This window comes from Squalius cephalus (genome assembly GCF_949319135.1).
Source record: "Squalius cephalus genome assembly, chromosome: 13".
NCBI lineage: Eukaryota > Metazoa > Chordata > Actinopteri > Cypriniformes > Leuciscidae > Squalius > Squalius cephalus.
The window spans coordinates 231,487-259,230 of NC_137134.1; the positions used below are offsets into that span (position 1 = coordinate 231,487).

A 27,744-nucleotide genomic window follows, 5' to 3' on the forward strand; every position below is an offset into this window, starting at 1 on the left:
CTTTTGCCCGCTTTATGAGAGTGGGCTCTGTGAGAGACACGGGATTTATAGTATTTTTATCATACTCTTTTGAGATTTCTCTGGGTCGCCGTGGAAACGGCGGTTATGTGCAGGCGAGAGGGTAGATTTACCGGCTCGTTGGCTTTGAGGTAAACATCTGCAGTAGCCATGGCAACGGGGACGGACAGAGCGTGAAGCTTTGACGGTGGTCCGGCCGCAGCGGGTACTGCATGAGTGAATGACACAGGGGAAACCGTGCTTGTGTGTAGGGGTGAACACTGGGAGGCGGGCACATTTTCTACACACCATCGGCGCCGTAAAAACAGTGTTTTGGTGCAGGCGAGCGGGTTGTACAACGTGCTCGTGGCTGCGGAATACACATCTGCAGTCGCCTTTTTAAGGGGACTAACAGAGCGAAATGCTTGAAGGCTTGTATTTAGATGCTCAGCAAATACTCGAGCACCATCACGAGAGGCGGGTTCGCTTTCTGTATGTAAGGAAAGCTGGCCGCGAGCTCGGAGAAGCAAACAGCATAAATTTTTATCTGCCGCGAGAGCCGGGATCAAACATGGGTCTCTGGCGCGAAAGCCTAAGATTCTACCACTGGGCCACAGGGGAGAACACATCAGCTTTCAGTTAGCGTGAGCATATAAGAGAGCGTCATAATGTTGTGTGTAGGAGTGTGTTTGCAGCCGTGCGTGTATTATAACAGGCTCGTTTACTGCAATAGTAATATTTCCAGCCGCCTGAACTTAAGAGGGGACTGTGTGAGAAATGTGTGAGAATTGGAGGTTGGTCCGGCCTCAGCGGGGCTAAAACACTCTCTCTTCCTCTTTTCGCAGAAGAGAGAAAGTCATACGGGTTTGGAACAACTCGAGGGAGAGTAAATGATCACAGAATTTTCATTTTTGGGTGAACTATCCCTTTAATCAGATGTTTATTAACATTGACTGTTAGTAATATCTCAAAAGACATGTATTATTGGCTTGTAAGATATTTATGAGCTCCAGCCGAACAGAAGTTTGTCTTCCTGTACTTTGGCCTGGAGTGGAGTCAAGAGTAGGAATCCCTCTTTATTAAAGCTTATTTAAGACTGCACTGAATTCCAAGTAGGAGTAAAAGTTGTAATGTAATGTAATTAAATATTTGATATTAACAATACAATGTTAAGTTTGTATCTTTACATGAATATATCTAGTTTTGAATTAATATGCAATTGTGACAGTGTGCATCTTGTCTTTACAAAATGCATGGAGTAATCACAGCCACTCTTCTTAGGCAAACACACACACACACACACACACACACACACACACACACAACAAACCTATGTACTCAGTATAAAACATTATTGTGTAGCGGGAGGAGCCTGGAGGAGCCTCGCTGACTCCAACTTCGCTCCCTGTTCTGTTGGTCTGGAAACCCCTTGCATTTCAAACGAGGAACATGTGGATCAAATTTAAGGTAAGAAAACAGTCAGCAAAGTGGTTAGCTACGTTACTACAGGCTTTACAGTTTTCTAATTGCACAAAAACGAGGCTTTGTGTAATTTGGAGATAACGTTGTTATAGTGGATTCTTACTGGAAGCCGGAGTGATGTAACTACTGATACCATGTGGCTAACAGTTACTTCTGTGCCATGCGGAGCTTCAGCTGGTGGGTGGCTTTAGTTGCTGTAACTGTAAATGAAGTGTGTTTTATGATGATAAAATTAAAGTCGACAGAAACAAGATAAAACCTTCACAAACCATCTTAGATGTCTTTCCATTGTTCCAACAACCAGCACTCTAGTTTGGTAATCTATGTGTGTTGAACCCATGGTGGTCTCTAGGGTTACTTCTTCCCAGTATTCTGTTTCTCCTTCCCTGTGGCTCTAATTCTTTTCAGTATCTCATGATGTTTCTCTTTCTCAGATCAAGGAAGAGTTCTGCAGGATCAGACTGAAGCCACTACAGTCCACATTCCCAGGGGAGTTGGACAAACACACGTAGATTGGAAGAGAGGAGCTGTTGGCAAGAACCTGATGAGACCCTTGACATCATAAACGAGGCATGTGCTTTTATCATAGTAGCTGTTAGTTTAATGCTGTAGCTTTCTGATATCTGTACTGTAAGATAGTCTGGTCCTCCATATATGTGTAGGACAGCAGCACAGAGTCCTGGAGAGAAGCTGCGATCACAGGCCTCGTTCTCTACCTTGAAGAAAAGACAGAGGAGTTAATCAAGGACTACAGGTAAAAACAGTTTTCTAACCTCTCACCTTGTATTAATGCACACTGCTGGAATCACACATTTATTTCATGATTTATATATACATGACTCTCTCCATATAGATATTGTTCAATTCACAGAAGATAGTTATTGTTTATAAATGTAGGCAAATCCATGTGAGAAAAACATTAATGTTCACAAAGGTATTGCTGATGCCCACACACATTTCTTGCCTTAAATCCCAACACCACTCAAACTCCCACAGCAACTACATAATCCCCCCCAGATTTCTGTCCAGAGGCAGAGCAAAGAGCTATATCTGTTCAGAACATCTGCCAAAAAAAGTAGGTTTAATTCTCTCTGGTATATTTCACAGGTTTGTGATGACGACGATGTTTCAGCCATCCCTTCATTTGCACTCAACATATCTGTGGTCAGGGAGGGAGGTCTTAAGAAGCAAGCTGGAATAGCCGTCGCAGGAGCAGAGGTCTTCTCTGGTATTCCCATTGTTGCACAGGCTTGCACCGACCTAATGGGCCTTATTTATGGCTTGGTACTAAACAATCCAAAGAAACTGAAATACACCTTTTAAGGTTTTTCAGAAGATCTTTGTGGAGATGGAGGATTCCCCAAAGTCCACGATCTCAAGGTCATCTTACGGGCCTAAAAGCCATACAGACGTTGTTGAAGGTGGAGGACTGAAAAACTCACTTGTATTGTCATTTTGTTACTGAAGAAAAGCCGTTACAAAATGTTTTCATAATGTTGTTTACAGTTAATGTTAAAGAAAATGTATTTGTAATTGCACCTTTTTTATACTTGTGTTTAAGTGGAAGTTCAATATAATCTTTTGGTTGCTGTGTTTAGTTGAAAATTATGAAACATGAAAGTTATGAAATGTAAAAAAAAAATATATATTTTCCACAAAATGTCTTTTGTGCTCCACAACTATAACACTAACTTTTTAAATATTTTTCCACATCCTTCTTGTATGAGTTATGTTAATGGTTAATAAGAGCATAATAAAGGATTTATTCATTTAAATAAGACACTGTTCCCACTTAAGTTCAGGTAGCTGTAAAGTTGCATTGTTAATGGTTAATAAGTGCATAAATAAGGATATACTAGCCTTCTTACAGTCTGATTACTGTCGATAAACATCCTATTAACATTGATAAGTGGTCTATAAACTGTTAACAAGTTTCTAATAAGTACTCATAAATATCTTACGAGGAATAATAAATGTGTTTTAGGACATTACTAACTCTCATTAAGTCTCATTAATATTAATAAACATCTTATTAAGGTTCATGAGGTATAAATAACTTAACAAGTTTTTAATAAGAGCCTGTAATTGTCTTATAAGCAATAATAAATGTGTTAATTATGCTTCAGTTAACACTTATATTAACTTATGTTTATAAGCATCCTATAAGGTCTTATAAGTGTCTTATTAACTGTTAATTACTGCCTATTACAAGCACTTTAAAATAAAGTGTTACCCAAAAAGGATATGTGGATATTTTCTGGGATTTGTCGATAACAATAGTTAGACAATATTTTGCATATTTAAACAAATGTGTTATTTTGTTTTTTGCTTTGATTCTGTCATCATGGTAGCGGTGTTTGACCCGGAGTGTGTTTCTGTACTGGTACCAGACCACCTCCGTACTAACGGGTCGGTCTAACAGGAGAATATGTAGTTGTAGAAAATAGTAACACATCAGAATCAGAATCTATTTATTGTTATTGTAAGCTCTGCATACAACGAGATCACAAATGCCAGTCTAGCAGACAAAACACAGAACAATAAATACAACCCCATTTCCAGAAAAGTCGGGACCTTTTGTAAAATGCAATAAAATCAAGAATCTGTGATTTGTTAATTCTATTTAACCTTTTTTAACTGACAAAAGTACAAAGAAAAGTTTTCCAATGTTTTCACTGACCAACATAATTGTATTTTGTAAATATGAACGCATTTTGATTTTGATGGCTGCAACACACCCCAAAAAAGTTGGGACAGATGCATGTTTACCTCTGAGTCACTTCACCTTTCCTTTTAATTACACTTTTTAATCATTTGGGAGTTGAGGATACTAATTGTTGGAGTTTTGCAAGTGGAATATTTGCCCAATCTCTTCTGACACAAGACAGACGCTCAACAGTCTGTGGTCATCGTTGCCTGATTCTCCTTTTCATGACGGGTCATGCATTAAGAGCCAGATTTGGACTGCAGTAAGGCAGGCAGGCTCATCTCTTCTACGTGTAGAGTGTCTAGAAACCACTCAGCTTTAGCATGTGCAGAATGAGGCCTGGCATTGTCTTGCTTCCCTTGATAGCAGTTTATGTCTCTGTACAATCCAAATATATGCCTCCATGTCCAGGGGCGGGTCTACGTGGTGGCATTGTGGAAATTCGATTGGCCACCCCAGGAGCCCCCCCTATAAGATGTCTTGTGATTGGTTCATTTTACGGCCAATCAGTTTATAGACTACTGAAGTTCGCGATTCAAAGAAGTGACCAGACAGTGACCTGTCCATGTCAATGGTACCTTCACAATAATGCAAGTTACCCATACCGTTTGCAGTGATGCGCCTCAATACCAGGACAGATGTTTGCTTTAGCACCTGTCGCTGCTGAAAGTCTGGTTGGTCCCTTTCGTCTTTGGGACTGAGAACTCGATGTCCATTTCTTTCCAAAAACAAGCTGAAACATGGACTCATCTGACCACAGCACACATTCCCACGGTCTTCTAGACCATCTGAGATGAGCTCAGGCCCAGAGAACTCGCCGGCATCTCCACATAGAACTGATGTAGAGCTTTCTCCTTGTGTACTACAGGACTCTACAGGTCATTCTTTGCATGAATTCACATACTGATTTGAAGATGTAAAATGTTTGTCCCTGACTTCAAATGTTTTGATACGAGTGTGTGAATGTGTTTTGCTCAACAAAACTTGCACCCCCTGCTGGTGAGGTAAACTAACAGCAGATGGAGAGTATGCTCGGCAATCTACTGCTTTTCCTGCAGTTCCTGGATGTCAACGTAGAATTGTCTGTTGAATTTGAACCACTGAATTTGTGGAAGCGAATTTGCAAAGCGAAATAAAATGGACTAAAAATTGCCTGTTGAATATTGTAGGTTGTTTTTTTAAACAGTTTGACTATTTTGGAAGTGAAATATGAAAGGTGAATATGGATTATTGCATTTTTAATAATGAAAATGTGTTTGAAATGTTTTGAATTGAAATATTCAACCATGCTGAACTTCAGCCCATAAAAATGCAAGCCCTAAAAATACAATGCATTAAAATGCAAGCATGGTTAATGCAATGCCTATTTTTTTCAAGTAGTGCAATTCAACAGGCTTTTTATTTCAAAAACATTTGCCATTATTTTACTTCCATATTTTTCAGCAAGATTGAATGGTTTTGAGCGGAGAGCTTCATTTGGACCTGGAAACAGGACGTTTGGGGAATTGGGTGAGAAGTTGTGGATTTGTGTTTAGAGTTTTGAGAAAAAGAGGCAAAAACAATCGAGAAAAACTGTAAAGCTGAAGTTAATATTATAGAATACATCTTAGAATATAAACATTACCTGCATAGAAATTAATTTCAAATAGACCTGAATTAAAATAGTTAACTGAATTAAATTGAATTATACTCCAAAATAAATAGTTGGATCTCTGTTAACCACAAAGAAAAGAGTCAAGAGAAGGAAATGCCTTAATATTTAGTTTGAAGTCAAGACTTTACACTTCAAGTAGTCATATTCATGACTACTACGACTGCAGCAGGGTTTCACCCTGGTATATCTCAGCTGTGTGGGAAACCTACAGTGGCATGTGGGAACACATGAGAGGAGCTGTGGTGCCTTATCTCCACTCAGGAACAGGGCACAGCACAGGACACCTTCAGCCAGCCGGACCAGTGCTGCCTAAAGCCATTTGCATCTGATCCGTTCATGTTCATCCCAGTTTTACATACAAGTACCGTCAAAATACTATTATATAAAAGGCCCTGTGACTTGGGACTTGTGACTTGTAAGGAGAACATTAGATATCAAAACCTCATGTCAAACATTTCTCTGATAACTATGTAAAACTTTAAACGGTTTAACAGTTTTTTGTACACATAAATAATAAAAGCCAGTTGGTCAGTCAAATGCAGACAGGTTATTGTACAGTGAGAGTTTGGTTAATAAATTAAACAAAAGTATGAACATAACAGAAAAGTCCAAGTAAGGAGGTGGAGCAGTGGACCAGAAACTGGACTGATTTTTTCCTAAACCCAACCAAGTAGTTTTGGTGCCTAATTGCTATTTTTGAAAGTGTAACCAGACGTTGCATATTTATTATAGCTGACTTAATCACAGAGCCCAAAAACAAAGCTAAAGGGTTCCCAGAGGGGTCTTGACCAGGCGTCCATCTTGTTGGGAGTTGGGAGTTGGGAGTGGGATGGTGTTGGTCTGGGGGCAGATCCCTAAAGGAGAAGACCTCATCTCTCTCTCTCTGCTTCTTCCTCAGTCGTCCTCTTTGCCTCGGCTGGCCTGAGAGCTGCCATGAACAGACCCCGGCTCCGCTGGCCCTGCATCCTCTTCCTGCTCTTCATCACCATCTAGACTTCATCACCATCCTCTTCCTGCTCTTCATCACCATCTAGACTGCTTTGGGTGCTATTCAAAAGCTACTAAGTGGTACTGTGTGTTGAAGCAAAACAGTAATGAGAAGTGTATAGGAGTGCAGTGACCAGTGAAAATGTTATATTCAGCCGTTGACTTTTTTATGGGAACTGCAGAAACGAAGCAAAACTGTATTAATAGATGAGAAAAAAATCAGTACCTGTGTTTGGATATCTTATTCTCTAATTGTTACCAGAAGACGGGGTTGGTACAGTTTAGGAAGATCATTTGTAGCACGTTTAAAAGCCATCTGATTAGCCTGATAATCCTGCTGTGTTACCCCTGATGGCTGCAGGTCAATCCAGACTAGCTGGAAGTTTAAACACAGACGTGAGACAGGTGAAGCTTGATATATACGCCAATTTGCTATTTCCCTTCACACAGCGTCTTTAAAATCATTATCTTTGTGGTTTCATTCCATTTTATTGTACAAAACTGAGTTCTGTGACACAAAGACAATCAGACGACGAGTGCTTTGAATGGGATGTTGTCAACTCCTATCGAGGAGAGACACGACGACAGAACCATCAACAAACTTCAGGATGGGACTCCACACTTGCTGGCTTTGACACATGTTTGTGTCCAAGTTGAAGAACTGAGGACTGAGTCTGATAAAACACCATTCACACGTTGGGGCCTCCCTGTTAGAAAGTCTATCAGCCAGCTTATGAGGCCAAGGTCGATGTGGATGCTCTCTAGACTTTCTGCTAAAGTTTAAGGCTGAATACAATTAGAAGCAGACGAGAGATCAATCAAAACCAGCGGCATCAAGTGTGCATGTGGCGTCCTCCACAGCTCTGCTCGACCTAGACTTCCCATGATGCACTGGGCTCTGCTCTCCATCTGTATGCATTCTTCTCCCACTAACGCATGTTACTAACTTGACTTCTTCCCTTTCCCATAGTCTTGTGCTTCCTCGTCCCTCTCCTCTCTCCTCCTGTCTCTTTCTGCAGGGGTTTCTGGCTCTGGAGCGGTGGAGTCTGGATCTCCTGCTGCAACTATCATTACTGCTCCTGTTATTAGTATCATTGCTATGATTATAACTTTGATATTTGTATTATGACCACTACCATTAGTATTTCTTTACATCACACTGTGTGTGGCCTCCGTGGCCAAGGACCTGCTGTGAGCTGTTGGGTCTCTGTAAGTATATGACAGAAAGTACAGTCAAGACCTGCGCTATATGTAAAGCACAATGAGATAACTTCTGTTAGGAAGTGGAGTTGTAAAATTAAATTTTTACGGTCTTTAATACACCCAGGCACCAGACGACCTTATCACATTTACATGAAGTGCTCGGATCTCTCTGTGCAACGGCTCTTATGAAAACGAACCTCTGTTAGATATGTTCTAGTTAAAACTCAAAGTTTATAAAACTATTTCATAATTATATACAATATTGTATAATATTTTTTAAAGGTGGAGTTGCCATTTTCTTTAACTGGTGTCCAAACACTCATGAATAAATGTAGAAGAAACCGCCAGACTGTATCTCCGCTAGAAAATGTTCCAATGAATAACAGCTGAATATTTTAAAACCTTCACATTGTCACATTGTATTTTTTGTTTTGGAATATAGCCTGAAATACTGTTTATTAAAGGAATGGTGCAAAACATTGTAAATTCTAGGGCTGGGTATAGACACAAATTTTACAATTCGGTTCAATTTCGATTCACAAGCTTGCAATTCGATTCAATTTTGATTCGATTCGATTCAATATTGATTATTGTGGATATCAGGTACAACACATGGCTTCTCAAGGAAAACAAATCTCTTCACTATTATTGTAAACTATGGGAGTCAGTTGTAGCCTATAGGCTTCATTAGCCTACTATAATATTGAAGGTAAAAATTAACTGATTTGTATACAAACACTTAAATTACACTTTTATTTATTTTCATAATAATAAAGTTATATGAAATATAAACATTTAAATGGTGGCTGTCATAAAAACTTGCCAGATTTATTCAAACATGCATTAAATATTGAAGAACATTAAAAATTATAATGAATATGTAATATGGTGCATATATTTAACAAAATGCTCCAGAGTTAATTTTTCTCGCTGAGTAATGAGTTTATGGTCACTGGATGTTTTTTCTGAGGTAAATGTGACGTTACATGACATTGTTTACAAGCTGTTTTACTGACGTCTTTCCACGGTTGAAAAACTGTAATTATGTTTTTGAATTTCGTAAGAAAATGGACGTAGTTTGAAATCTGAGACTTTGTTTCATATCAATAGGAACAAAGCACAAAGATTATTGTGATTTATTGGATGGGATGCGCGCTATATGTTACATTCATTCATCAACTGAAAACAGGATGACTAATCGATTCTTGGGATTTAAGAATCGATATTGGTTCGTAAAAATGAGAATCGATTAAAATCGAGAAATCAATATTTTTTACCCAGCCCTAGTAAATTCTCTTGTTTATTGTTTTAATTAACGTTAGATAAGATTTCAAAATCTTTCATCCCTGTGTGCGTTTCACTGGACCCTTTAGGAGAAAATTAAACCTCAAATAACTTTTACTATTTACTGATATTTTAACTCTCATGAAGTCTTTGCTTTCAGAGGTTTGCTCAAAATGTCAAAGGAATCACAATGGCCACGACTATCACCATGTACAGTATGTTAGTTGTACAGTTTAGGAGACAATTAAAGGGAAAGTCACCTCAAATTACTGTCTCTTTGTTTAAAATGTGTTTTATTGTGAGACACTTTGTAACTGTGTTATAAAAGGTGCTTTATAAAGCGAGTTATTACTATTAATAATCGTTTGGGAGCATAACTTTATCTCTGCATTACAGTATACTCTCACAAAAGTTGTGGATGTTAAATACACATTTTATTTGCGAGTGTGTTGATGAAACCCTTCTGGAAGAAAGAAGAGTCCCTTTGGCTTCTGCTGTTGTGTCGAGGGGAGACATGTTGCATGGTCTAAAAGCAGAGTAACATGGTTTGATTCCCAGCAGGACTGAATGTGTTGGACTGATGCAGTCATTGGGTTCCTGAATAAAACTCAGGACCAGCAGTTTCAGAAGATGCATATCTTTACCTCATCACAAATGTGAATGAGTTGATGAAAGTCCTTCCACAGCCCTCCTGTAGCAGCCCAGCACACAGCAGCTGTAGCTGTACGAGTGAGATAACAGATGGACTGGTGATAGCAGTGACTCTGTTGAATATCCTCCTTCCTGCCCAGTCCTAGGGGGCGGGACTCAGCCTTCACCTGTCAGGCAACACCTGAGCATATAAGAGGCCTGGATGAAGCCCTGCTCAGTCTGTCCCTGTGTTTGCTGCAGAGAGTCCGACTGCACCTTACAGTGCCCATCTTTCCCCGTTGGTTGAACACCGGACGCAATATTTGGGTAAGTTATGGATATTAGTGGATATAGTTAATGATGTTTCTTTGCTCAATGTTGAATGAGTGCTCTGATTAAGATTTATGAGAACATCTTTGTTTACTGATTATTGTTTTCTTCTGCCTTTTAGCTGTTAACCCTCAATTGGGCTTTGGGGTCTATATGACCCCAAGCGACTTTTCTTTAATAAAAAAAAATGGTTCCCTTCATCTCAGTGGAATAAAATTTGGTGACTTTTTCTACATTACCTATCTATACACACAGAAAAAAACTGGGCTTGATTCGGTCGTTCTAAAGGTATGTAAAAAAAAAAAGTCACACTTCTGTCCCTTGGGGTCAATATGACCCCACATTGAAATGAATGGGAAAATCGAAGAAAAAATGTTTTTTATTTTTCATTTGTCAAAAAAAATCTATAAATCCAGAATAAATCTGAAAATTTCAATACCACAATGAAGTCCTGGTACTAGAGCACAAATGACATGTGGAACAAACATGACCACTTGCACACACACATGTTCGCGCACACAAACACACACACACACACAGGTCTGACTCCAAAATAAAGCATTTTTATAGAAATTGACAAATAAAATCAATAATTCCAGCATAAATCTGAAAATTTTCACACATAAATGAAGGCCTGGTACTAGAGCACTAATGCAATGTGGAATGAACATTATCACACACACATATGCGCCTACACAGACACAGACACAAATACACACATAGACAGAGAAAGGGTGTGACTGCAATAGAGATCATTTTTACTGAAATTGTGAAATAAAATCAATAATTTCTGCATAAATCTAAAAAATTTCACACATAAATGAAGGTATGGTATGAGAGCACAAATGCAAAGTGGAAAGAACATGACTACACACAGATCAAATACACACAGAGAGACAAACACAAACAAGCAATAAAGATATTATTGCAAATTTATATAGCATTATTGCAATAACAAGACACTTCAAAAGACCTCAAACAACAACAACAAAAAATTCTAAACTTTGACAAAATACTGATTTAATGTATTTTAAAATGTTTAAATATGTAATTCATAAAAAAAAGCTATTATAAGAGCATTAAGTCACATCCAGAAAAATGAATGGATCTCTATGGGGCCTCTGCTGTAAGGATATGGTAATTACACTTTGTGGCTAAAACTATATTAGCTACAAAAAAACATCTAACCAGCAGATGGCAGAATTATGCATCTAACACCTAGATCAATATCCAGAAACAACTCATAGTTAAATTTGATCATCATTAATGTGTTTTTTTCATAAAAAAATTATATTTCATATGTATGCTAATGGTGTAGTTGAGGAATTTTGAAGTAAATAGGTAAAAAAGTACTTCATATCCCCCAAAACACAAAATTAATGAATAGATGAGAAGTAAACAAACAAAAAAACATATATAATTTGTATAATTAAAAATGTATATTTTTTGTACAATTTCTCTATCAATTGTTGGGGTCATATAGACACCAAAGACCAGATTTGTAAACAGGAAACGAAGACCTTATGGGGGTTAAAGGGTTGGTTCACCCAAAAATGACCCCGTAAGACCTTCGTTCATCTTCAGAACACAAATTAATATATTTTTGATGAAATCTGAGAGCCAGGCCCGGAGTGGGTAATCGGGAGAATCGGGAGTATTCCCGGTGGGCCGCTTCACTTTTGGGCCGGTCGAGGATTTTTTTTTTTTTTTTTTTTTTTTACATTTCAATGTCACATTAGTTAGGATACACACGTTCCGCATTCTGCCACCACAGCGCGCAACTCAGCATGGGTTGTACCATGTGAGGGAGTTCTCCCCTCCCCTCCTATAGAAATGGTTGGGTCCATAGCCCGTCTTTTCAAAACGTTTTCTCAGGGAGGCTATACCGCGGCTCCGCCGGCGCCTATTGATAGCTGGGCCGGCCGTAACGGTACTCGTCAGGGAGGATGGATGGGAGGAAGAGGCCATGAGGTATGCAGCTTTGTTTCCGCCACAGAATAAAACATTTTAAAAGATAATTGCGACTTTTTATCTCGAGTTTACATCTCGCAATTCTGACTTTTTTTCTCAGAATTGCGAGATATAAAGTCAGAATTGCCTGAAATAAAGTCGCAATTGCGTGTTAAAAAGTCAGAATTGTGAGATATAAAGTCAGAATTGCCTGAAATAAAGTTGCAATTGCGTGTTATAAAGAATTGTGAGATATAGAGTCAGAATTGCGTGATATAAAGTCGCAATTGCTTCTTATAAAGTCAGAATTGCAAGATATAAAATCAGAACTGCCTGAAATAAAGTCGCAATTGCTTATAAAGTCAGAACTGCAAGATATAGAGTCAGAATTGTGTGATATAAAGTCATAAAACGTGTTATAAAGTCAGAATTGCGAAATATAAAGTCAGAATTGTGTGAAATAAAGTCGCAATTGCTTATAAAGTCAGAACTGCAAGATATAAAGTCAGAATTGTGTGATATAAAGTAGCAATTGCGTGTTATAAAGTCAGAATTGCGAAATATAAAGTCAGAATTGTGTGATATAAAGTCGCAATTGCTTATAAAGTCAGAACTGCCAGATATAGAGTCAGAATTGTGTGATATAAAATCATAAAACGTGTTATAAAGTCAGAATTGCAAATTATAAAGTCAGAATTGTGTGAAATAAAGTCGCAATTGCTTATAAAGTCAGAACTGCAAGATATAAAGTCAGAATTGTGTGATATAAAGTAGCAATTGTGTGTTATAAAGTCAGAATTGCGAAATATAAAGTCAGAATTGCGAAATATAAAGTCAGAATTGCGAAATATAACGTCAGAATTGTGTGAAAAAGTTGCAATTGCTTCTTATGCTTCTTATGAAGTCTAAGTGAATTATTATTTAACCTTTACATTATTTGTTAACCCATGGTATTAATATTAACTACACAATAGTACGAGCTGAACTGTTGCTTCATTTATCCAATTTTAAAAAAGTGCTAATTTGGAATTCCACCATGGAAAAAGTGGGCCGGTCTTGGGCCTGAAACTCCCGGGCTGAAAAGTGGCCCCACTCCGGCCCTGCTGAGAGCTGATCACTCCTCCATAGGCTTCTAAGGGAATGAAGCTTGCTGGCCCAGAAAAGTTATTAAAGAGATCGTTAATATAGTCCAAGTGAATACAGTGGCTCAATCTTAAGTTTATCAAGCGACCAGAATACTTTTTGTGCGCATAAAAAAAAACTAAAATAACGACTTTATTGCACTATTGATTTCCTTCTCTCTGGGCCTCGAGTGAGTTCATGTAGTAAATCTGCGCAGCGCGTCTGTGTTGCACGTCACACGCATGCTCACTATTGGCCGACGCTGGTCATGTGTGTGATGCGTGTGACTACAACACAGACGCGCTGCCTAGATTTACAACATGAACTAACTCGAGAAGCCTATGGAGGAGTGATCCAGCTCTCAGATTTAATAAAAAATATCTTAATTTGTGTTCCGAAGATGAACGAAGGTCTTACGGGGTTGGAACAACATGAGGGAGAGTAATTACTGACAGAACTTTCATTTTTGGGTGAACTAACCCTTTAAATCATCTGTCAGTCTGTTTAACAGCTCTCACCTCTGGGCTTTATGTTTTAACGGACAAGCCAGTGCAGAGGCTTTTTAAAGAGCACAACTACCATACAGTTTCTACAGTGGTCATAAAAGTATTAATCGAGCATGTGTAAAACTGGTAGTAACATCACAAATGATCATAAATGTAATGTTAACCCTCTGGGGTCTGAGGGGTTTTTGGGGTCCTTGAGATGTTCTGACATGCCCTGACATTTGTGCTTTTTTCAGTTGCTTATAAACATATTAATGGCAAAGGTGTAAATTCACTCTATTTAGCACAAACAGGGCTACCATAATATGTGAACAACTTGCATGTACATGTTTGTATTTTTGATAGAATAATGTTTATGCATGGTTTTTTCAAAAACAAAAAACTAAAGTTTCTGAAATAAGGCCATAAAACACATTCTAAATATATGTAAATAAGACTTTTGACTAATGGATGACGTTGCCTAGAATTTTTTCTTCAAAATTATGTGAAAATCATCCTGCCTAATCATTCACATAACACAATACATTGATTTAAATCTTGTAAAACACTTTTTGTTTGGAAAGGCCATATGCGGGTGGGCGTGATTCACACCTGTGGAGTCAATGGGGCCCGCATAATGAGGCTGCATACGTAATGAGCCTTTCATTCAGGTGTGTGACTGAGCCACAAGAATGCAAGGACAATATATAACTGGTTTGTTGTTTTTTTCACAAATTTTGCTTGCAAATTGTACAATATCCAAGGTAAACATTTCTAGTAATTGTGCAGTTAATTGTTCTCATACTGTATTTTCAGATTTGGAATATATTCTCTTCCCAAATGTGTCACTAATAAAGCATAATAAAATTATTTAAAGAGAAGGCTCATAATGACCTTTTAAGATTTTGTTTACATCTATCCTTATATATATATATATATATATATATATATATATATATATATATATATATATATATATTTTTTTTTTTTTTTTTTTTTTTTTTAAGGTTATACAATTACAACAACATTTAAAATTGTAACAATATTTCCAGTGTAATCTTTCTTTGTATTCGCGATTCATATTAAAACAGTATTTTTGCCAGCTGTAGTAGCTGCACAACAGCGCGCATCTGTGCGTTCATTCATTCATAGAAACGCGATTCATATTTAAACAGTATTTTTGCCAGCTGTAGTAGCTGCACAACAGCGCGCATCTGTGCGTTCATTCATTCATAGAAACGTGATTCATATTTAAACAGTATTTTTGCCAGCTGTAGTAGCTCCACAACAGCGCGCATCTGTGCGTTCATTCATACACAGAAACGCGATTCATATTAAAACAGTATTTTTGCCAGCTGTAGTAGCTCCACAACAGCGCACATCTGTGCGTTCATTCATAGAAACGCGATCAATATTTAAACAGTATTTTTGCCAGCTGTAGTAGCTCCACAACAGCACGCATCTTTGCGTTCATTCATTCCGATTAGAACAAAGCAAACAGAACTGACCTAATTCCTCAGCGGGATCCGTTTGCTCCTCGAAATGATACTTCCAGAACTTCTGAGGTAAATTTTTGCAGGATTATTATCAAGATAGTATTATTCCTCACAGCATCGTAAAGTACATAAGTCTGAAAGTGAACTCGCGGTGTGTGTTATCCAGCTGATGTGGGCGTTTCACAGGTTTGTTTGGATCGCCTCACATTTGCGTTTGAATAGCGCGCGCTCTCCGTGGGCGGAGCACATTAAAACTTAATTAGCTGAGATGAGAACGACTGACATCTCTCTCTTTGCATACATATTACATAAACTGTGAATATTTGTTTTTTATAAAAATTACTTCATTTAAAAGAAGAGAATTCAAGCTTCATGCCTGTGTGTCTGTATGCCTGTTTGACTGAGTATTCGCTGAGTTACAGTTCATTTTCGGACGCGTTTCAGAATTGACTTCACTGACGGAGAGTAGGCAGAACTCGCATCATCTGTTTATTTTTCTTTATTTGGCGAAAAGCACAACACTTTGTTTTTATTATGAGCATACACAAAAAAATACACACTAAACAGGATCGATTGATGTATAACACAAGCATATAAGATAAAAAATAATATTTTTTTTTTATTTTTTTTTTGCACTCATACGGAAAAAAACGAGCCTATCGCGCCGGCGCGATAGCCGACCTCAGGGGGTTAAAGCATTAATAGTAACAACCTGGAGGCCGCACACCTCCCCAGTGACGAGAAAATGCTTGTTTAAAGAGAAGTTAAGGGTGTTTAGTTTGGGTTGTGGTGTCAGGTACTGGATCATTTTGGCTCTTTAGAGGTATCTGGATTTCATAGATCCGTCCTTCCCGAGAGCGGCTCTTTCAGCACGGCTCACTGCCTGAGTTACAGTCTTAGCTTTTGCTGGAAATAAAGCTGCAAGATTTTTCATCTGCAAGACAAAATACAAGATGGTTACAAAATAACACCCGGTAACACTTTAGAATAATAGTCCATCATTAATTAGTAACTGTGCAGGAAGTAATGCAGGACTAATTAGTAGTTCTACATTAACACTTCAGCTACTACTATTAACTAATATGGAAACAAGCTTAACTAATCAGTAGGTAATATCGAATTTAGGACTAAGATAGTTCCTTATTAGGTAATCAATAATTACTGAACGATATTGGCATCATTAAGAACTAATAGGTAATTATGGCAAATTATAAATAATTACTAATTAATTACTAATTATTAATTAGTATAATTACTTACCAGCATTAACGTGGCTGAGACGTTAGCAATTGTCTTTTTTTTTTACTCTCAACGTGGTTATAAAATACATCACTAATTACTCAAGTGTTGCCTAGTCACTCTTCAAGGACTACTTGTGATCTGGACCATTATTTTAAAGTGGAAACATCTTTTTTACTTTAAAATAATGGTCCAGGTCACTAGTAGTTCCTGCATAGTGACTAGGCAACACTTGAGTAATTAGTGATGTATTTTATGACTACATTCAGAGTAAAAATATATGACTGATTATGTCTCAGACACACAATATAATATTCTTAATAATTAGTCAGTTAGTTAATAGTTATTAATGATGCTTATCTCATTAAGTAATTATTGATTACATAATAATGAAGTATCTCCTAAATTCGATATTACCTACTGATTAGTTAAGCTTGTTTCCATATTAGTTAATAGTAGTAGCTGAAGTGTTAATGTAGAACTACTCATTAGTCCTGCATTACTTCCTGCACAGTTACTAATTAATGACGGACCATTATTATAAAGTGTTACCTAACACCCTACTAATGAAATGAAACAGTATGGTTAATAAATAATATCACCACTCTATACGGACATACTGTAATTAACAATTAGTAACAGTAATTAGTGTAAGGGTGATTTGTTGGATCTCAGACGGGAGCCAGCTCCAGATTGTTCACCTAAAACAGCCGACTCGTGCGGTGCTGGATGGGTCTGAGTCCGACCTCTGGCCCTTTGCCACATAACACCCCCCCCCACCCCCCCCCCCCCCCACCCCCCCACCACCCCACCACCCCACCACCAGATGTTAAGCTGCAGTAGTAACTGGAAAGGGTCGATGCATCGCTACTGTGATAATAAGAAGTGTTCAATGTTTTGCAGAATGATGGCAGGTGGGATAAAGAGCCGGAGGACACTGAGTCTCCTGATCCTCCTCAGCCTCCTCAGCCTCACTGAACTATTGGGTAAGAAATATTTTACATTTTAACACGTTCAGGCTCTCTTCTACATCTCTAAAGTTTCAATAATATTTGATTTGGCAACACCAGCGAGGTAATAAGGTGAATAAACGGCTTGACACAATGTGTGAAATCAATAGTGTATTACAGCTTTTCTCAGTGGCTCTGGTACATTTCATTAATCACCCTTAACACTGAGAGGGTTTCTCAAACCAGTGTGTTCAAACAGCAGCAAACAGGGGATTATCTGCTAAAGCCCAAAGTCTTCTCTCAGAGTAATAGTCAGGGGGCCAAAACTGATATTAAAACTTTGTCGGACACTTTTTGGTACAAGTATTCTTCCATGTTACCTACTGTAATTTTGGGCAAATGTGCAATATAATCCAACTTATGTGCAAGCATGATCATTACAAAATAATAATCAATAAATACCACAAGAGTATCACACCACAAGGGGCACTGTTGTGTCAGCGCAGCTGTGATTTGGCAGCAGATTGAGGCAGCAGATCCAGAGAAGATGATCACAGCAGGTGTCAACAGTACAGTCTGAACAAAACTTTATAAAGGAGTGAATCACACAATCACACAACAGATTAACTTGAATCTATTTGTCTACACAAACATTTACCTCAAGATTCTACCATTCTACCATCAAATGTTGCCAGAAACAGGTAAGCTAAACTGTTTTCCAACTAGCTATATACTTACCAGACATACACTCACCTAAAGGATTATTAGGAACACCATACTAATACTGTGTTTGACCCCCTTTCGCCTTCAGAACTGCCTTAATTCTATGTGGCATTGATTCAACAAGGTGCTGAAAGCATTCTTTAGTAAGGGTGTCACGATTCTCCAAATCCTCGATTCGATTACATTTACGATTCTAAAGTCACGGTTCGATTCGATTCTCGATTTTAAAAAAATAAACTGAAAGCACAAGCTATGCCATTTTAAGACTTTTATGCAATATGATAATATCTGACCTTTGTTCGCAATACCACACACTACATTGTCAAATTTAAAACGTTTATTAACAACATAATGTAACAATAACTTATATCTTCAGTCAATTGGAAACTTAAACAATATAACCTATTACCTGGCTATTATAGTCCCGGGGCTCCCTGGACTCCTCAGAGCAGTCACAGGCGAATAGCACGGCGTTTTAAATTGGTTTCCCACAGCGTTTGCAACGCAGTACGAGAGAACGTTCTCGTAAGGGAACGTAGGCTACTTGGTTATTGCGTAACCTCGGTTCCCTTAGAGATAAGGGAACGAGTACTGCTTTGCCTTGCCGTGCTATTTCGCTCATATCAGGTACTTCGCTTCAGTCGATTTAAACCTAAAATCCTTTGGCGAGTTTTTTGTGAATTATACTCTCCAGTCACGTCCAAATTGGCACGCTCGAGTTTGGCAGGGCGCCATGCGCTCCCATTGGACCGTACGCCACTGCTAACTCGCCATAGGTTCATGCAGTTGCCGCAGCACAGACAATCAGCTCGCTCAGACGAGATATGTTGCTCTCGCTGTGCAGCTGCAATGTGTTTTAAAATAAAGGCTTCAATATTCTCGAGAAAAGGAGTTTTACCTATTACAGGCAAGCCGAGCTGCCGTGACATGGGGGCGTGGCAGCATCGACGATTCCATTTTTTTATTCGATAATCGAGATTAAGCATTCATTTCGATCGATTTCGATTTAAAATCGAAATCGTGACACCCTTATTCTTTAGAAATGTTGGCCCATATTGATAGGATAGCATCTTGCAGTTGATGGAGATTTGTGGGATGCACATCCAGGGCACGAAGCTCCCGTTCCACCACATCCCAAAGATGCTCTATTGGGTTGAGATCTGGTGACTGTGGGGGCCATTTTAGTACAGTGAACTCATTGTCCTGTTCAAGAAACCAATTTGAAATGATTCGAGCTTTGTGACATGGTGCATTATCCTGCTGGAAGTAGCCATCAGAGGATGGGTACATGGTGGTCATAAAGGGATGGACATGGTCAGAAACAATGCTCAGGTAGGCTGTGGCATTTAAACGATGCCCAATTGGCACTAAGGGGCCTAAAGTGTGCCAAGAAAACATCCCCCACACCATTACACCACCACCACCAGCCTGCACAGTGGTAACAAGGCATGATGGATCCATGTTCTCATTCTGTTTACGCCAAATTCTGACTCTACCATCTGAATGTCTCAACAGAAATCGAGACTCATCAGACCAGGCAACATTTTTCCAGTCTTCAACTGTCCAATTTTGGTGAGCTTGTGCAAATTGTAGCCTCTTTTTCCTATTTGTAGTGGAGATGAGTGGTACCCGGTGGGGTCTTCTGCTGTTGTAGCCCATCCGCCTCAAGGTTGTGTGTGTTGTGGCTTCACAAATGCTTTGCTGCATACCTCGGTTGTAACGAGTGGTTATTTCAGTCAAAGTTGCTCTTCTATCAGCTTGAATCAGTCGGCCCATCCTCCTCTGACCTCTAGCATCAACAAGGCATTTTCGCCCACAGGACTGCCGCATACTGGATGTTTTTCCCTTTTCACACCATTCTTTGTAAACCCTAGAAATGGTTGTGCGTGAAAATCCCAGTAACTGAGCAGATTGTGAAATACTCAGACCGGCCCGTCTGGCACCAACAACCATGCCACGCTCAAAATTGCTTAAATGACATTTCTTTCCCATTCTGACATTCAGTTTGGAGTTCAGGAGATTGTCTTGACCAGGACCACACCCCTTAATGCATTGAAGCAACTGCCATGTGATTGGTTGATTAGATAATTGCATTAATGAGAAATTGAACAGGTGTTCCTAATAATCCTTTAGGTGAGTGTATAGCTAGGCTAATTTACTTTCATAATTACTAGCTTACTTACTAATAGGTAAATTAAGTTTTGTGCAGATGTGTAATGGAAATATTATGTTTTTAATTTATTTGCTGCACAGCAGCCTATTTTACAGTCTGCTATAGCTAAAAGCATTAATAAGTTTGTTAGATAGCAAAGCCCTCAGCTTATGTCAGAGGACATTGTAGTGATCCACTCAGAAACCAATCAGACTAGTGTAGTGAAAAATGTCTTTGCCTTCAGATGAGATAACATGGATCCAGAGGGAGCTGTAAGCCTAGCGTCCAAAGAAAAACAAATAGGAAGAGATATTGATTGGGAAAAATGTTTCATTTGTCAAGACAAATATGGAAAATACAGCCAAGATAAAGCCCTTTGATTGAAGTGATTTTTCAGGAAGTGGTGTCTTTGTGCTCTTTCTGGAGATTATTGTAGTATAATATTGTGCAATATTTTTGCAATATAATAGACAAACACCATTATTTGCATTGCGCTTAGCTTGACCTTGCTTATTCAATCCATTCAGTCTCAAAGGGATGAGACTGACAACCTGAGAGCCAACCTCTGCCAACCTGAGAGCCACTGCTTTGATGGGGAAAAACATACCTTTGCCATTCGACTATTACATAGTTATTACTACTAACTAGTTACTAACCCCCAACCCTAAAGAAGTGAGAGAGCAGTTTTGTTAGGATGGAATTAATAACTATAGTGATATGTGAATGTAATATAATTTGTGTTACAACCTGGTACACTAATTAAGTCAAATAGCACCATAGACCATCATCTACAGTTCTAAATTTCCGCCTTGACATTAAAGTATTATAACTTGTGCAGCATTGCACTGTCTCTCCCTACAAGCTTTAAACTTGGCTTGACTCATTCCCATAGATATGGGTACTGATTGATAGAGGTTTTGGGATACTAGGTTATGTTTCCAAGCTGATATTCACTTTGAAAACTGGTTCTCTTTAGGCGGAGATAGTTTTTTTCATGTTCTAGTTCTGTTGTCTCTTACACTGTACAATAAATGTTCATTCTGACACTTCAGCAGACATCCCATGAGTGTTGGCTTTCATTTGATACCATTTTTATGAATATGGTCCTTGTGGTTGTGGAGATATTCAACATTTACTGTTGGCATGTCGTGTTGAGCAGGAAACCAAAAAATTGGCCTGAAATTGCTTGTACAAGTCACACACAAAAAAATTCAGCTTGACAACCACCCTAATATCTTACCTATGGGTGTCTTCTAACTAAAAAAATAGGGTGACAGCTTGTACCAAAACATGTCCGCAAAAGTCTTAACGGAAGCCCTTTTCAGAATTGGCCCCCTGACTATAAAGCTTTGTGTCAGTGAACATGTGTGTTTGGTCTATCAGTTGATGTGTTCAACATGCTGTCAGTAACAGTGTTTTCTGATGTAAACTATGACTGAGGCTTGAATTACAATGATTATATATGCAGGAGGCTGCATCTTTCTGCACGAGGCATATGAGTTTCTTCAGTACACAGTTACACACATTACCATAGGTGTCGTTTACACTGGGGATGATGGAAGCGTTCGGTAAAAGTTTTCTGACAATTAGCTTTCAACAAGAAATGTTTAATAACAAATAAACATGATATGAGAAAGGTTTACTTGCACAGTAAGAAAACATGAAATGAAAAGTAGCTTAGGCTAAAAAAAATAAAAAATAAAAAAACAAGCTACTATATTTAATATTTGATAATATTTATATGTTCTGATTTGTCACTGGCCACATGAATTTGTTTCCCTTCATATAAATAAAGACATTTCCACCATAAATTGGTCTCCCGAATGCAGGAAATTAAGAGTTTAATGCTCAAAGGACTCCCCAGTCGAATAGCCTATTTCCTCTATGAATATTGCTTGTCTTGTTCTTGTGACTCGTGTTTCGTCACAGCCCTAATATGAGCCCCTAAATGTCCCCGCCACTTTTCAACACAAAGTGACGCCCTTGCACATTAATGTATTTGGGAGATTGATTGCAAGAGATTAGATAATGATTCACATTTGTGTCTTGAACTGTAGAGAAACTGTGAAGAAAAAGAAAATACTGTTGTACAGCATTGCAGATCATCACAGATCGTTCCTGTCTGTCGGGCCACAGATCCTCATCCAGATCATCACAGATATCAGTTCAGGACATATTTACAAAAATAAAGTCTAACAGACATGTAGAATAAATATGCTGACAGATTGTGGCAACCATTTAGCGTGTAGAGACGTATGCAACAAACGAATGCCTCGATGTTTTGGGCGGTCAGACTATTCACCAGAGAACCAGTAATAACACATTGGGATCAACAGCAGACAGTTGTTCATAATCATCTGCATGAATGTGTCAAATTACAATATCTTGAAAAGAGAAATTGCTTTTATGAAGTGACCAGATGATGTGGAGGTTGAACAAGTCGGGTTTATTGTAGAGTTTCACTTCTGATCTGAGAAATGTGCCAAAGCACTGAGAAGAACTGTAATGACTGTGGCCCAGACCAAGTGTTAGGGCAGACCTGGGCATATTACGGCCCGCGGGCCACATCCGGCCCTTTGTGTGTCCCTGTCCGGCCCCGGCCCAACATAGATTATAAAAATATCTATCGTATTTTCCGCACTATAAGGCGCACCGGATTATAAGGCGCATAGAATAGAAGACACTGCAGTCAAACTCGACGCGTCCGCATGAGCGCGAAGGTAATAAAAAAAGTAATATCCGTCTGCTCGGGCAGATTCGTCTTAACAGCGCGCGCGCGCCTCCGCATCCGAAGATCTGTTTGGGGAGTTGCGCGGAATGCGCGCGCACTCAGCGGAGGCTCGCGCTCTGTTGCCAGGCGACAGTGAAGTTGAATAGCAACAAGTGGTGTTACCCTCAAAATGTCAGCACACGCTAAGAAAAGAAAAGTTGATAATGAATGTCGTGTTTTTAACAAGACATGGACTGCCAAGTACTTCTTCACAGAAATTAAAGGTAACGCTGTGTGCTTGATTTGCGGTACACAGGTCGCTGTGTTAAAAGATTTGACATTGGTAAAATTGGTACAATTTGAATCGGCACTACACGACTAAACACGAGGAAAAATACAGAAATCTGTCTGAAAAAGAGCGCGCTAGTGTGTCTTATGCGTTGCTAGCAAAACTGCACACTCAACAAGGACTTTTTACAAAACTTTACACCACCAGAGAAGCAGCCGTTAGGACAAGTTATGTCATTTCTCACAAAATCGCCAGAAAAAGTAAGGCATTTTCGGACGGAGAGTTTATTAAGGAGTGCTTATTGGACTCGGTTGCACTGATGTGCCCGGAGAAAAAGGACGCGTTTGAGAACATCTCACTCTCCCGACGCACTGTGACGAGGCGGGTTGAGGACATCGGTGGAAACTTGGAGCTTCAGCTGAAGAACAGAGCTGCAGACTTTGACTGTTTTTCTCTGGCTTTGGACGAGAGCTGCGATGTGCGTGATACCGCTCAGCTTCTCATCTTCTTACGTGGAATGACTGCAGTCACGGAGGAGCTTGCATCCATGCAGTCAATGAAAGGGACAACCACTGGTAATGACTTATTCAAAGAGGTAAATGAATGTTTGGACAAGTTAGGACTGAAATGGGAGAATCTGGCAGGTGTGACAACAGATGGTTGTCCAAATCTGACTGGGAAAAATGTCGGTCTTTTAAAGAGAATGCAGGATAAAGTGACAGAACTTAATCCTGTGCAGAAATTGACATTTTTGCATTGTATTATCCACCAGGAAGTGTTGTGTAAGACAGTGTTAAAGATGAACCATGTTGTTGATGCAGTAACTAAAACAGTTAACTTCATCAGAGCGAGAGCATTAAATCACAGACAATTTGTTGCTCTTTTGGAGGAAAATGAGATGGAACATGGTGACATCAGCTACCACTGCCCTGTCAGGTGGCTCAGCCTAGGCAAGGTACTGAAAAGTGTCTGGGACCTGAGAGAACAGATTCAGGATTTCTGTGTGAAGAAAGGACATGACATCCCAGAGCTTTCTGATGAGGACTGGGTGGCAGACCTCGGGTTTGCTGTAGATGTAACTGCACTAATGAATGAACTAAATGTCAAACTGCAGTGCAAGGGCCTTTTTGTGCATGAGATGTACAGTGCAGTGAAGGCTTTCATGAGGAAGTTGCAGCTCATCTCAAGCCAAGTGAAGGACAACCTTCTGACCCACTTGCCAACACTAAAGGAGGCCACACCATCAGCCGATCACATCCACAAGTACTCACCCATGTTAGAAGCACTGCATGCAGAGTTTTCAAGGCGATTTCAAGATTTCAAAGCTATAGAAAATGAAATGCACATGGTTTCTTCTCCCTTCAACTGCAATGTGGATAATGCTCCAAGTGATGTTCAGATGGAACTGATTGACCTGCAGTCTGACACACTTCTGGCAGAGCACTTCAGGTCAGCCTCACTGCTGGACTTTTATGCCTCCCTCAAAGAAGAGAACTTCCCACACCCGAGGAGGCATGCTCAGAGGATTCTTGTCCTCTTTGGATCTACTTATGTATGTGAACAGACATTCTCAGTGATGAAGTTCAACAAATCCAAACACAGATCTTCTATCACTGATGACCACCTCTCAGCTGTCCTTCGTATAGCCACCTCAGACATGCAGCCAGATTTCAGTGCCCTTGTTCAAGCCCAGAACAGACTGGATTATTCTCACTGAAAGGGTAAAATGAGGAGGAAAACATTACAATTTATTACATGTCTATAAACATGCTGCCCTTGTTTAAGCCCAGAACTGACTGTGTTAATTGTACTGAAAAGGTAAAATGAGGAGGAAAACATTACAAGTTGCTGTGTTGTTACATTTCTCTAAACCTTTTGTTATTCTTTGTTTTTGAAGATTAACAAGTTCAAATTAAATTGCACTGATTCAGTGATTGTTTTTGTTTTATTTGACCTACGCACCACAATTTCACTTAGCCTAATATAAACAGAATTTTATTTTAGTTTTATTCTACTGATTACCAGTACCAGCTATTCATAATATATAATTAAGGGAATTGTACAATGGAAGAAAGCTGAGCAGAATTAAGTGTTATTGTTGGTGTGGCCCTCTGACACGATTCAGGTTTCTCATGTGGCCCCTTGTCAAAATTAATTGCCCACCCCTGTGTTAGGGTAACCTAACCCTAACCCTAACCCTAACCCTAACCTAACCTAACCCTAACCCCGAGAGCCCATTTACCAGGAGAGATCTCTCTAAATACTGAACTGGCCTTATTTGTTTTAACCAAAACACTGTGAGGAAACCGTGTAACTCCTATACCAATCTAGGCTAGCTCATGCAGTCACAGTAAGTGTGGGTTAATACTGCAGGAGACACTCACTGAGCTGCTGAAATATGACAGACATCTTAATAAAGACGTCAGCCAATAAGCATGAGGAACACCTACACACCAGTATGACATGTTTGTTTCAGAGGTGAAAGATGAGTGGCAGGAGCTCCGCCCCGACACCGCTGGCCTGCACCGCCTCAGAGGACTGTCTGAACACATGCTTCATGAAGGACTCCCCTCAGACCAAAGGTATCTGGAGAAATATCTCAGGAACGCCTTGATGGCACTTCATTTGGCACAAAAGTCCCCTTAGACTCGAGGATGAATTATGGGATGACATTTTATATGCAAAAGGTCAAAGGTTAACTTTAACTTTGGGGTTTAATGTGTGTGTGAAGCATCCAGGTTTTAGATCTTCCCAGATAGCAATGAGTCGGCGGCCCACCGTCGGCGCTCCGGCGGCAGTAGAAGCGGCAGAACGGCGACATCGCAAACACGTTGGACGGCGCACCGCCGGCGGCAGCCGCTTTTTAAAAGCGGCAGCCGCCTTCCTACCGCCTTCGTTCCGCGGCCGGCCCGCGGGCCAACCACCGTTCCGCCGCCTTTATATTGAAGGCGGCCCTTCCGCGGCCCGCCGGAGGCAAGCGCTATTTTCGAGCGATCTGCCGCCACTTATTCTGGCTATATATAATATTTAATATTTATAGCATGCAGTTTATCAAGAATAATGATTGCTCAAACCAGACAAATATCCATTTGGCATTTTTATTCCACATTTCAAAGTACAGTAACTGTCATTTAAACAAGATGTGTCAGACCACTGAAATATAAATAACAAAAAAATATATATATAGCCTACATATATATATATATATATATATAGCCTATATATAAAAATAATACACACACTAAAGAACATGCAGGTTTCCAATAAAATTTTGGTTAAACAAATCAGCCTTACAAGTACATTATAACACTTTCAATAATTGTTAATATAAAGAGGTCAGCTCTGGGGTGAAAATAATTACCAGTAAACATTATAACAAGTAATGAGGATATTTGGTACCAAAGAATGTGCAGGATACCAAATAAATCAAGGTATAACATCACATTTACAAGCCATTTCTAACAATAGGATAAGTGGTAATAATTTAGAGTAAAGCTCTGGAGAAGAATATAGCCTACCATTATAATGGCATTGCTGACCTAGGGCACAATATTTACACTGTGCTGCAATAAGATCTGTGTCTCTTGTATCTGTGATAAACAAAACTTGGTGTATATATAAATATATAAAATGTATCTATAAAAATACTGAGGTAAAAACAGTAGTAGAACAGACCATTATAACTGCAATGCTGACCTGTGGCACAAGGATTTACAAGCTACATTTAACAATAGAATAACAGTTAAGCACTGTGACGGAATGAAAAAAGCAAATGTTAACACAGTAAGTAGAATATTTGGTACCAGGTAATGTGCAATATCAAGTATCAGAGATATGAAATAGGATTTCCAAGCTATTTTTAATAGAAAAACAGTTAAGCACACTGATGGAATGAAAGTAGAATTTTACTAGTAGTTAATGTGCAATATCAAATATCAGGTATGAAATAGGATTTACAAACTATAATAGAATCGTTAAGCACTGACGGAATGAAATAAGCCAATACTAAAGTCACGGTAAGTAGAATATTTGGTACCAGATAATGTGCATATATCAAGTATTAGAGGTATAATCTAGGATTTACAAGTTATATTTAAAAATAGAATAGTTAAGCACTGTAACAATGAAATAAGCAGCAAATTGTGTATGAAGTAATTGAGATCTTTGGTATCAAAGAAAGTGCAGAATACCAGGTGTAATATGTACCAGGTGTAATATGTACATTTTGACATTAAAGCAGAACTCGGCAACTCTAGTAATTTCTTCTCTAACCGTCTCTTTTGTTGTTTCGCTGGAACATGTGAATGATCCATCGTCGCTGTATAATTCTAGCTAGTATTGAGGGGGGCGTGTG

At 39.0% G+C, this 27,744-nt stretch overlaps 1 long non-coding RNA gene across 1 annotated transcript; it reads left to right on the top strand.

Annotated features, from left to right (window-relative positions):
* The first annotated feature begins 10,194 nt into the window (after positions 1-10,194).
* On the top strand, positions 10,195-25,954 carry LOC307170370. The gene is made up of 3 exons (XR_013823363.1): positions 10,195-10,271; positions 17,470-17,552; positions 25,867-25,954. It is a non-coding gene; the product is annotated as an uncharacterized lncRNA (long non-coding RNA).
* Positions 25,955-27,744: the final 1,790 nt, after the last annotated feature.